Source organism: Rhyacophila brunnea, unplaced genomic scaffold (genome assembly GCF_057557595.1).
Source record: "Rhyacophila brunnea isolate RB1 unplaced genomic scaffold, BYU_Rbru_1.0 scaffold_9, whole genome shotgun sequence".
Lineage (NCBI taxonomy): Eukaryota > Metazoa > Arthropoda > Insecta > Trichoptera > Rhyacophilidae > Rhyacophila > Rhyacophila brunnea.
The window spans coordinates 2,643,837-2,657,414 of record NW_028233361.1 but is presented as its reverse complement, the minus strand read 5'-3'; the positions used below and the strand labels follow the sequence as shown (position 1 = coordinate 2,657,414).

The 13,578-nt window shown below is 32.7% G+C and overlaps 1 protein-coding gene across 7 annotated transcripts in view; it reads left to right on the top strand.

The window, feature by feature from the left end:
- Nucleotides 1–13,578, top strand: part of Ntan1 (N-terminal amidohydrolase 1) — a 272,492-nt gene that overhangs the window by 134,532 nt on the left and 124,382 nt on the right. For 3 of the 7 annotated variants that reach the window (XM_085959719.1, XM_085959721.1, XM_085959720.1), the window contains exon 3: nt 9,251–9,313. The gene's annotated coding sequence lies outside the window, so the exon portion shown is untranslated. Of the gene's footprint in view, nt 1–9,250; nt 9,314–12,383; nt 12,542–13,578 lie in introns of those variants that run through there. The other 4 variants (XM_085959726.1, XM_085959725.1, XM_085959723.1 and 1 more) reach the window with 3 other exon arrangements.

Genomic DNA, 13,578 nt, shown 5'->3' with positions numbered 1-13,578 from the left:
TTATATAATTTTGAAGCCTTATTATCCTTTATATTTATTTTAAACATTTGATGACTGCATAAAGTATTTTTATTACATAACATAGTAATTCTTTTAAACCTCTCGCTCTAATGTTTTAGAAAATAGTCATATTTCAGTACATGCATGTGCAGTGGTGTTAAGATTTTTACATTTATTAATTTTTAAACGCATTTATAAAACCATTCGTATAATTTATGTCGACATTATTATAGTGAAATATTTACGATAAAAATTTTATTGATAATCTCTGTGATCCAAAATTTGACAAGAATTAGGCATTTTATTATTCATAAAATGGGCAAGACTTACACATTTGAAGATAATTCTAAAGATACTAATTATAAGCTATGTCTTTGACCATTCAAGTGTGATAAATATCCTACGAATAATGATTGCTTTATAATAATTATTGACCTAAGAATAAGGTAGTGTTTTTTTGAAATACGCCATTTCCTTTGGCATTCCCCAGTGGTTAAGCTACAACATACGGCCGTACCCTAAATTGACATACTAAAACTGAAGTAGGGAGTAAGATCACGTTAACGTGCGTGTTTGAACATGTACCTAACCGAAAAAAATCTTTTTTTTAAACGGTACACCGGTCTGTGCACGGCCGCCTTCCATGACGCTACAAACGTGTCAGAATGAAAAGATTTTAGTGCAAGACTTCCTTGTCCCGAAGCGATGCTGCACGGGACTGATGTAGCAACCATGCATCTTAGTGCTTAAAGAAAGGGTTTTGTCGGTATTCACTATACTTAACATAGATATTGCTTTCGGACACGTGTATTTTTTAACCAGGTTAAAAAGTTGAATATAAATAACGCCAGTCATCCTGTGTAGGTATTTCGATAAATGCATTTTATACAAACGCTTTTTATTCGTAATGCTTTGAATGGTGGACAATTAATAATAGATATTATTTTTATCTGTCAGTTTTGTAAATGATATAGATGCGACATCGATAGCACAATTTTATTCCGAATAAGAATAGTGTTCTCAGAAAAAGTCAACATTTTCATTCACCTCGTATAATACCATTGAAAACAAAGACGTACTATTTATAAAACGCCGCAGCGTTGCCTACATTCAAATCGCGGACCTGTAGTAATTAATTGGTCTTCGACTGGTGCCCTAACGAAAAGAGTCTACGAAAATCCAGAAACTGCATCAACGTTTCGAATATCTTCGGATGATTCAATGATACAATATAATCTATTTCATAGAACCTTCAAAATCAAATTCCCATCAATGTTATCAAGGTAGGTAGCCACCTATCATTTTATAATAGTATTCACTATATTTTGCGTACAATAGAAACCTCGATTTTACATGCTCGGAATTCACAATTTCCCTCTATTTCCGTGTAGTTTCTGTAGTCCCGTTATATTTTAGTACCTAGGTACTTTTAATCCCCGTTCTCCCTTTTTATCACCCGCATTTTATGTCTGATATACCTACATATTCAATATTTAATTAAAATTAAAAATTCAATTTATTTTAGAACATCTAATTACACATGTACGAGTATGTACATCATAAACTCACGGAAACCTTTAAAATTTTAAGTTGCAGACGCATAACCGCATTTCTTTTTATAAATATGGTTGCCGTGCAAGTAGTGACGCATTATGTGCATTACTTTTTTATAAACACGACTGTTGTGTGAAAGGCTATATTTTTACAAACCAGTTGATGGGTGATGTTTTATATTTTTTACTTTAGGCAATGGGCACACGGTATTTTTTGTCATTCTCCGGTTTGGCTCAAATATTACGGCCGAATTTTTCATTAATTTTAAGTTTTATTTACATTTTTTGTTTAGATTCGTTAAATAATTTTACACCCACGTCGGTCCCAGATTTGAATCCTGGGTCTGGCAAGTACGCATATTATTTTTCAATCTGTGTATGAGTCACCTACCTCTTGCCCTCTTGCCACCACAATTTGAATGATTTCTTAATAAAAAAAAAATATTTTTGTTAAATACCCCCCATTTACATTTTCCCACTATGTATTTACGTTGTTTTTTACACAGTTATATTAAAACATGTTAAATCGGAGTTTCTCTGTATATTTACGTTACATAACTATATTTTCTTGGCGAAGTTACAGCGCATTTATGATTTTTTTAAATCCCTCATTGTAATCGGTTTTAGGTTTTCATCCCGAGAACAAGTTTCCGTCCCGATTCGGTCATTTAGGGAGAATGACTATCGTTCATAGCAAAAATGAAGCTAAGCAAAATTAAAAGACGTGCGCATTTCTCGCGTAAATACCACTTTTTTATTGTTTCACAAATTTTTACTTCGATAATATGAATATTTAGAATATTTTTATTTTTATGTATTATCACGTATTGTGGTTTAATTTAATAAAACGCAACTTTTGTAGTACTTATTCCACTTTTAATCAATAAATTAGGACCGGTTTCGTCCGCCTCAAAGAGACATTTTCAACTCAACCCTTTTCAACCCTCTGAGGCGGACGAAACCGGTCCAAATTTATTGATTAAAAGTGGAATAAGTACTTTAAAAAAATGCGTGTTATTAAATTAAACAACAATACAATGCAGTTCCACCATGAATTGACAGTTAACAAAATAAAAGAAAGTACTATCACGTATTTTAAAAGAAATACAGCCAAAGATATCGCATTATAAAAATATAGCTCCATACCTATCCACGACTTTCTACCTCTATGTCAAAAAATCATATTGATGATGCTTATGACATTTTAATAATTCATATTTATTTCACATAAGTACCTATCAAAAAATGTGCACACAGAATATTTTTTGGCCGTTTAGTTTTTATATTTCAATTTAAAATGTTACTATGATTCAGTTATGTTTAACTTATACCTAGATAGAGGCTGCCTCGTCTTGAAGACTCGAGCCGTGGCTTCGATATTAGATATTGTCTGTCAGCGCCGTATGAATTCTCCAGATAGGCTGTGCTGGCTTCGCGATGCCGCGAACGTGTAATTATTATGATATCCCGGTGCTTCCCATAAGAACTGAGTGTCTATCGCCGACACTTTTACATCCATTCGGTATTCAATGGCAAGCAATGCAGTGGCCAATGGCAACATTTTCATTTCGTAAACTGTATAGTGGTTGGCACTGTAAGGAGAGCCGGTATCGTTTCTTCGGAATTACCATTTTATCGAATGAACTAAGCATGGCCCCCACATCCTAAAGTGGGCCCCCAGGACAGGATTTTTGGCAGCCCTCCCTACCTATCGCAGCGGGTTAAGGGCGCTGTGATGCTCTTCAGAAGCGTTTTCCAAATGGTGTTTCTGGTAAAATCAAGGGTATTTAGTGTATTTTTAGCGATTTTTTGTATCCTTGAATACCCATAATAATTTAAAATTATACCTATCACACAACCACATATTTTAAAATTTTAATACTCTTGAAGAGTCTTTTTTACCATAAAGAGAAAATTTGTGATGTGTGTTTATCTCACTTATAAGGTAGACGCACCACGCAGGCCCCCCAGAGCCCGGGCCACCAGACTGGAGCCCTGTCACCCCCCCCCCCCCCCTTGTGGGGGCCATGGAATTAACCATGTGCGAGTAGGGTGCCGGACGAAATCCCGAAGGCCGAAATCCCGAATGCCGAAATCCTGAATGCTGAAATCTCGAATGGCCGGAATCCCAAATGGCCGGAATCCCGAAGGCCGAAATCCCGAAAAATAAAAAATACAATAATAATTGCGCAATCTTGACACTTATCTTGAATTGCGCAAATTTTACAAGAGAGACGAAAACCCACTTTTCCGAAAAAAATGGTTTTTTGTCTCTTTTTGTTTTGTCAAATTTGCGCAATTCAAGGTAAGTGTTAAGATTACGCAATTATTACTGTTCGTATTTTTTTATTTTTCGGGATTCCGGCCATTCGGGATGTCAGCGTTCGGGATTTCGGTATTCGGGATTTCGGTCTTCGGGATTTCGGCTTTCGGGATTTCGGCCATTCGGGATTTCAGCATTCGAGATTTCGGCCTTCGGGATTTCGACCCAAACCCGTCCGAGTATTATCAATAATATGTCACCATGGGATTTAATTTGATATAACATGTTCATTTTCTTTTAAATTCATATTTTTTGTGACTTTGCATAACCTAAGCAAACGATTGTCCGTACGAATGATTGAATTTATGTAAAGTGGCCACCACCTTTAAAATTGTCAAGCCGACCCCTAGATTTCACAACAGTAATAAAATTATACACTGCACGGTATATTAAATTATATTATAATTTAGAATGTAAAGCTCTCCATTTTTTGGCGCTAGGAGATACAGTCCATATTATTCCGAAGCGCCATTTCCGTTATTTTCTTTTAATGTATCTTACAATCTACCGCTGACATGTTTCTCGTTAACGATAGAATGTGTGTGAAAAAAAATATATTGTGCAATGATGGTGAACCTATGGCACGCGAATGCTTATTTTGAAGAGAGAAAAATACCCATACCTACTTGATAATTCAAAAGAATATTTTTTGACAAAAAGTTTTACAAATAAGAAATTAAATATAATATTAAGAAATAATCCATGGCCATACATATTTTCTTCGGTTTACAGTATTATTTTTACCAATCGATGCGTAAACGGAAACGACCAAACTCGTGCATAGATGACAGATCGCATTGTATAAAAAATAGGGGGAAAATAGTATTCAAGAAAAATCATTACATTTAATGTAAATATATTATAATTGCATTGGTCGGTCCTTAGGCTTGAGGAATTTATTGATCGGACAATTAAAATATAAACATATCCCATTAAAAACCCAATGAAATTTATCGGCAGTTACTCAAACATAATCGCTAAAAATTGACACAAACAGTTCGGTGATAGAGAATACATTAAAAAAGTGTAATTAAAATGGTCTCACAATCTCTTTGAAAACTTTGAAAACAAGGAAAAAAATATTCAAGGAACAAAAGATATGCCTTCGGCTAGAAACACGATGATAGACACAATCTTAAGAACTCAATTGTAGTTTTTATACTTTTTAAATAGAAATCGTAAAAACTATTTTTTACCTTTTCCCCATGAAAACTGGTCGGCACGTCAGACAGTCAAAAAAAAAAAATGTTGGCACGCGTACGTTAAAATGTTTGCCAACCCAATAGTGGGTTACCGACAATGTCATTGGTTACCGACCATACAGAATTTGATTGTTAAGCATTATATTTTAAATATTATGAACTCTTTAAATTGTAATCTCGCTTTGTGGTTCTTTGCTTAGTAGAAGGTAAACTTTACTGTAAGTCATAAAATTACAGTAGGTAGAAAAGAATAATAAAAGTTTAAATGAACATAGTTTTAAAAGAGCTTTATTACAGTTAGTATTAAAATGTATAGTACCTAGTAGTATGTAGTAAATTAATGGCGTCGTAATTCTTTGTCCAGGTAATTAATTATTTCACTGTTTCATCGAACCTATTGGTCTTCCAGCTATAATAGGTTTTCCAGTAAGTAGTTAAATTGAAATCTGGCAAATAATTTGATACAGACATAAATGTACAGACTACTTACTTCTCACAATTGTTTCAATTTAATTGCTTATTGCGAACTTATTATCTGGCAAATGGTAGTGACTCTGCAAAGTTTCCGCTGGCGTGTCATGCTTGCGACCAATTTAAACTGTATCACAATAAAATACACGTGAGTTTTCGACATAATAAGCAAAGGAGCTAATTAATTAACTAGCATAAATGGTGTACCTACATAATAAGTTACTTATACCAGAACTATCTATAGGTTAGCGGAGTAAATTAAAACCTATCGTACCTAGTAGGTACTATAGTACGATAGGGTAGGTACCACATACCTTTATCACCGGTTATATTGATAGTTTAATATTATTATATAATTTGAAAAGCAGATAATATAGACATTTTATATTATCGAAATGTAGATTTAAAACGAATGGTTATCACTCATCAATAATATGCGATTGATAGAGGTGATAGTAGTGCATTATTTACACACTGTTAGAATAAATAACTAGATAATATTATTTCAAAATCATGTTTGCTTTAATATACCTGTTCATTATTAAATCGATTGTAAATAATTTATATTTCGGCTGTGTTCTCTCAAAAAAATGTATTTATCGTGAATGTGAATATATCCAAGTGAAATTGTCAAACAATTGATATTCCCTTCACGTGTGAAATGAGTAAATTCTCCAAAAAGATTTTGCTGACGAAATAAGTACTTACCTAATTATTTTATGTTGACAGTACTATAGGTAGGTTTTGGCATTGAATTTTAATAGATCGCGTACCTAGGTAAATAACTAATCATCAAGGCTCAAGAACCTCAGTGATTGGGTTGACCTCAGCACTCCATCCCTATTTAGCTTATTAAGAGAAGCGACGGACGGAGAGAAAATGGCCGAACTCATCACCGACGTCCGATAACGGATATGGCATAAAAAGAAGAAGAGATGTTGAAGTAACCATTATTCTGCCGGAGGACGCCCTCTGTGGTTTCGTTTTCAAAATCTAAAAGTAATTTGTAGTTATCACTATCAGGTACAATAATATGTTTTAAAAAATTAGGTCGAATTGAATTAAAACAAACAAATAATAAAATTATGAGGTACTTATGTATTGAAGAAAGTTAACCATATTTAATTAAACGCATATTTTCCAACATTGAGGTATTTGCGGTTCCCAAGTGTCCATTCTTAAAATATTGTGGAGATGTAATATATTATTATTTATCCGTATGGAGATTGTAATCGGCAACCGCTGTGAAAAAAGTGTTTGTTTTAAATGCGATGTGTTTTTGTTCCGGTAGCAGGTTGCTCGCCTGACCCACAATCAAATTTCTCACAACTTATTCGCGGAGGACCTACGCTGCACATGCGCCGAACTTATTTTTTTTTCAAACACCAACGAAAACTGTCCTTGGCAAGAAAATCCCATTATCATCAGACATAATTCGTCACCACGCATGGTAATTAAATAACAATAACTAATAAGTAATAAAATAACACTAACTAATAAATAACTAATAAAATAACAAATAATATCAATTGCTGTCGTAAGTAGAAAACTTCATTTGGGGGATATATAATAATAATAATATATCTATACTTATATTATATTTATTTATATTGTTTAGATTTTTCAATCGCATATAATTTTACTCGCTGTCGTCATAAATAAGGCATACAACAATCAAATTCGGAGGGCATTTTTAATCTGTCGACGGTGTCATCAGATTTGTTTTTTCAGAATTTCAACGATGCATGTTGGGTATTTACAAAAGTGAAGTTTTTTAAAGTACTTTTTTATCAAATACCGTTTACTTAGATAGAAAACTGAATTTTAAGAAAAATTATTTGTTGTAAAGTTAGCTTAAATTAGATGAAGCGCAATATCGATATTATAATTATAATAAACTACTTAGGTAGGAGCCTACATATTTTATTCAAATAGGCTCCTACCTACATATTTTATTCAACGAATAATTCACATGATTTGAGAATATAACATTCTATCCTTGCATTGAACTTACATAATTTGAAAACATGCTAAACAAAACTTAAACTTTTCAAATGATGTATGTTCAATTATTTATTTATCTATCGAATAAAATAGGTATTAGGTATTATCGCTGAAATGAACTTTACTGATGTCTACATTGCGAAACTATTCCATCAAAGTCAAGGTAAGAAAATCCCCCCTTTTATAAGACATTATTCGACACCACACATTGTAATAAATAATATTACTCGGCAAGTAAAGTATATGAGGTGCGCAAGATGCGATTTTAAACATACCTATTATGTCTAATAATATACAGTAGAAAATTATGTATCATACTAATATGTGGCGTCCATTGGTGTGCGAGACATAATGATATGTTTACTCGCAATCGAGAAAATCCATATTCTCAAGTTCCGTCGTTAAAAAGATAATTTGAAGCGAGATGGAGAAGGAAAGTAATGGCAAGTGATAATACAATTTAACTAGGTACATTTTTTCATACACCATTTACTATGGAGACTGAAGTTAAATCCCTATACGAATTAAATGCATCTGCAAAGATTTGTAAAACGCGGAGAAATAATGACGGAAAACTTCAAACACAGCAAAGAGAGTATGTAGTTCCGGCTATAGTTGGGTATTTTCCGAGATGATGCAAATTTTAATTCTCGAGATTCGGGATTTCCAGAAAAGAATTCTCAAGAATTTTCGAGATATCGAGAAATTTTAAAAAAAACCTGTAAAAATCCTAAAATCAGTGTAAAAACAGACAAATTCCAAAAAAATATGTTTTTTTTATTTATGTAAGAAGACAAACAAAATAGAAGTAGAAAAACAAAAACAATCGCGTACGCTTTTGAGACACAAAATTCCCTGATGTTGCAAAAAATGCGCTCATTTTGAGTCGACGTTGGTTTAATTGTGTTAAATGCCCCGATCAGTCTTTGAACGTTTTGTGTTTCCTGTCCACTTTTTTCATATAGAAAATCGTTTTTTCAATTAATATTTGATAATAAAGCAATTCCGAATCCCAAAAAAGATTCTCGAGATCCGGGATTTCCCGAAATGTTAAAAATTGCAATTCTCGAGATTCGGGATGGAAAATCTCGAAATTTTCTCGAGAATTCCCGAAACCCATCTCTAGTTCCGGCATCGAACATCGTCGGTTCGTTTGGTGTTGCTATGTTCTAGTGTTGACAACGTGGAAGCCTACCTGTCTCGCCACATTAAAAAAATGTTTAGTAGGTGCATAATATAATTATTTCCATGCTGTATTAAGTAATAATTATACCATTCAAATGATAAATAAATAACTGTTGAAATATAATATTTGTACCATTGATAATGTCTTTCTAAAAGCGGATGAAATCAGTTCGGATTATTAGGTTTATAGTATTTGATGGTACTCTTGATGGTTTCAAAATTGAAATAGCTATCGACGAAAACTGTTTTCGGGAATGTAGTTATCATTACTATTGGATATACTCTTGTATTTTTTCGTAGGTACCTACTTGAACTATTGTTATTCAATCAATAATACCTACATACGATTTAAGAATGTGGCATTATTATGCATATTTTGTCGGAGTCCGATGGATGAGGGAATCCCGCTCGATACAAATATCGAAAAAAATGTTCCAAAATATGTAAGTAGGTACCTATATGTATATTTTTTTCTTTATTCTACCTACCTAATGTAAAATATTTTTTTCCAGATTAACTCGAGGTAGCAGTGGGACTGCCGAAAAGTGAAGTTGCATGTTTCATTGAAATCTAAGGTAAGTGAACATACTTGTACCTACATAATATATTTAATACGATTGTAATGCAGAATCAAGTGTCTTATTAATGAAACCGAAATCAGCGACTTAGTTTTAATGAGAAAAACAATGTATTCTTATTAGAACGCCGTAGCGGTAATGAGAAAAAACATGCGACGTATTAATCGTAACAAATTGTTTTGTAACTTTTCTACTTAATGCTTCCAAGTACTTCAAGTCTATGTTTTACCATAGAGCACAGCATTGTAACTTGTCCTTAAAATGTCTTGAAAGATTTTTTTTAAAAGTATTCAGGGCTCTTTCATTTCACGGAGTAAATGTGTAGTGAGCACAAGCTTCACTTTAAAGAATCCACAAATGATTTCCCAGCGATCTGTTTTTTTTTTTAAAATATATTTTTATTCAATTATCGGAATTGATACTAGGTATTTCTCCTCATTCTTATTTCTATTAAAGATTTATCAACATCGTAATTGAATAAATTTACCCTATTTCATAGATTAGCACTGCACTGACAATGCCTATCATTATAATCGCATCTATTCTGTGCCCTGTAAAGTTATAAACTCTATACCTACAAGGAATATCGAAAAACTGTTCTGTTTAAAGTAAATTAATACTCTTAATATTCTTATGTAGATCTCATATAAATAATGGGTTAGTACCTATTTTGAAATATATATTTGTATCTACCTATCTAATGAAAATTTAAGTGGAAAACTAATGACAGGACGATAAAAACTAGTTATACCAACCTATTAACAACTACACGGTGAACACTATTTATTAAAATATCAGATACCTAGAGATACTAATTATTTTAATGTAAATTAAATTTTAATCATCATAGACCATAGTGATGTGAAGTTTTTGGTAAATAATACAAGTTTGAACTGAGAAGTGTACAATTTATAAACATTGTAAATCCACCATCATAGTGGTGTCCTATTAAGTAAAAAAACAATTTAATCCATAAACTCGCCTATCAAGCTATGTCTAAGAGCATAAAAACGGGTTTCAGTTTTAGTAATTTTCTTCAAATGGGAAAGAGTACCTACAACTGTACAAGTATTATTAACAGATATGTAATATATTATAATATTACACAACAACTCTAATCTTGATGGTTATGTTATAATAGTAATTTAACGCAATGGGCCATCTTCAGTTGAGTGATTTCACATATTTATAGACATATACATAGAGAATGGACTAGATATGGACAGAAATTTCGTCATCTTTATAATTAAATGCATAATATATTACAATTACTATTATTCAAAAAATATTTAATAAAATACCGTGATTAAATAATTCAATGAAATTTATGTGATGACAATATATGAAGATGAAAATCGTCTCCTGAAAAAATGCCGTTATTGACTTGTGCGAGCTGTCCATCCAAATGTCGTCACATGATTTTCAATATTTTTGACTCCCATTCACCCCATCGTTACACCTGCACTCCCCACTCCCTACAAATTCGTTAAAAATGATCGATATCAGTATAATTTCCTCACGGAATATTTCATTCTTAGAAAAAAAGGAGTTTATATTTTGTTGGTTTTGTGACGTCAGTTTTTCTACAACCCCCCACAGTATATCAGAGCGATTCCCCCCTTTAGGGCGTGATGGCAATATATTATGTACGATCCCTTATAATCCAAATTATTACTTATATAGATATTACAATATCACAAACAAACACAAATAACACAAATTCTGTACCTGCCTAAATAAAGTTTTTAATTTTCAATTTCATTTGAAAATAGTATACTTCTTAGGTGACTCGAAATGAATTTATAAAATATATCACCCCGATCAGAATAATGGCTGCAGTATATTATATTTATCGTAAATATATTTAAATGAGTAACGTTACACTGCATAATTTATTTTTGATGACTTTCATCAATCACATTTGCGCCTTGCGTTTAGCCATGAAATACCACAAGTATTCAATAATCATAAATTAATTTATTACCTTAACTGAAAAGATAGCGGTATTTTTTTTTAGTTTATGATTTCATCTAAATTTACGTATTGTCGCGTTGGTCGGCAACCTTTTTCTCACCGAGGCGGTAGGAAAGTGCTACCGACATCCTAGTACCTACGAGACCTAGAGACGATACATCTCGATTGCCAAATGGTTATTAGTAATATTAATATACCTACACAGAACTGTCAATAAGATAATAATACTGGCTGCAAGACGTGACATTGCTAGACGACGGCCTTTCCTGGCTCCTTCCGCTCTTCTCGGTACCTAGTTCTTCGTCGATCGGCAAAACTATATACATAGAGTGCGTAAAAAGACACGCCCACATTAATATTTGGTACGTTTAAAAAAAAAACCTTTTTGTATAAATAACATCCAAAATTTTTAGCAGATGAAACCAGTCGTTGCCATTTTTAAAGTATGTAAATTAAGTACTTAACTATTTATGTGAAGCGCCTAGTTTCAAATCCCCCTAAAACGGTTTTTGAAAAATTTTGAGTTAAATGTGTATTTTGATGGATATTTCTGTTACCTATTTATTATGATGACCAAAGAAAGATTGAACTTTAAAAATCCCCGAAAACCGTCTATACGTATGATTCAAAATTAGGGTATATTTCGAAATCCGCTGGGTGTGCTTTTCAAATACCCCTACAATGGATAAGCCAAAATACTCTTTAGAATGTACGAATTAAAAAAAAATACATAAAGTTTACAGATTTAATAGATGAGTTTTTTCTCAAAACTACCTAAAATCGTTTTAGGGGCTTTTGAAACTAGGCGCTTCATATATCGAGTTTCAAAATCTTAAGAACAATTTGTATGAGTATAGGAATTTCATTTAAGAGGTTTACATAGGTCATAGAATATAGCTAGGTATTAAGTTTTGGGTTTGCTATAATAATTATTATGGGTATGTATGGTATATTAATTATATTGTTTGTCATTATTATGTGCGAGGATCATCTCCGTCGTATATCGCGTATCGTCTTTCAGAAGTCGCTAAGCAGCACTGGCACCGGTTGACGCTCCACTCGCGCCAAGCGAATTCAAAACCAATTCGACGCTCAGTCGATCGAGCACAGCCGCCGGTGAAGCGTGCGTGTTTTTGTTCTCGGTTAACGTCCGCGATATCATTTCACGTGTAAGCCTTGACCATTCCCACTTGTCAAAACCAAACTTTACTATTCTGTGGGATGACAGCGCGCATCTTTCAAATTGCATAAGTACATCCGGATAGCATTCAATTATTATCTCGATTTACGTTCAAGTTTTCATATTTTAAAAAAATCTTCCGCACCTTCATTTTCCGTCGGGTCTATGTAAATAATTATAAAGTCCTTAACTCGAGCTATCAAACGAACTGGATTAATTGAATATTATCAATAAAAAATTCAAACCCAATTCTGATGATTGTGTTAATTGAGTTTCTTGCAACTATGTTGTGGGAATGAAATAATAATTGTTGTAATTACTTGCATAAAGGAAATATTGTTCTTTGTTTATCTTCGCTTGAAGTTTTTATAGGATATAAATTCGAATCTTCAATTACCTATTAAACAGTTGTAATCAGTGGTAGTTATTCATAAAGCAGGTGAGGCGGTCACCAGTGAAAATATGGCATGGCAATGTAACTATTCTTACATTTTTAACACCCAATGGCGGTTTATCGTGAAGGTTTTTTACAAGGGTGCCTCCAAACCTGTCATCGCCTTATGCCTTCATGCACGTTAAGTCGCTACAGGTGCATATACGAATCTACGGCAGTCTATTTGGCTGTCATTCATTTTGACCTGTTTTTTTACACATCAAAAATTTATGAATCATCTCCAATAAGTAAATTTCAAATTTCGTCTATTCAATTCAAAACTATCCTAAACGCCAACTATAAAATGTGCAGGAAAGCGAAGTTTAGAAATTACGAATCTATACTTAATTCGATTTAGTTATGTTAATATCGAAATATTAAAAACATTTTTTGTGTTTCAAAGTACAATTGATTTTGGGGATTTTTTTTTCTAATTTAAAATTTATTAAAAATTCAATACATTGGCAAATAATGTCACTTAGGATACTTAAGAAGTGGCATGAAAATAGTTGTTTCTTAAAATAACCGATATTAACTATAAATAATTTATCTGGACATAAATACATCGCGTTTTTGTACTTTGAAACGAATCCTTGTTTTAAATCGAAATAAGTGTTCATAAAATGCAGGTACCTACGTAATATGTAAGTAGGTAAACAAAATCTCGCCTTAATA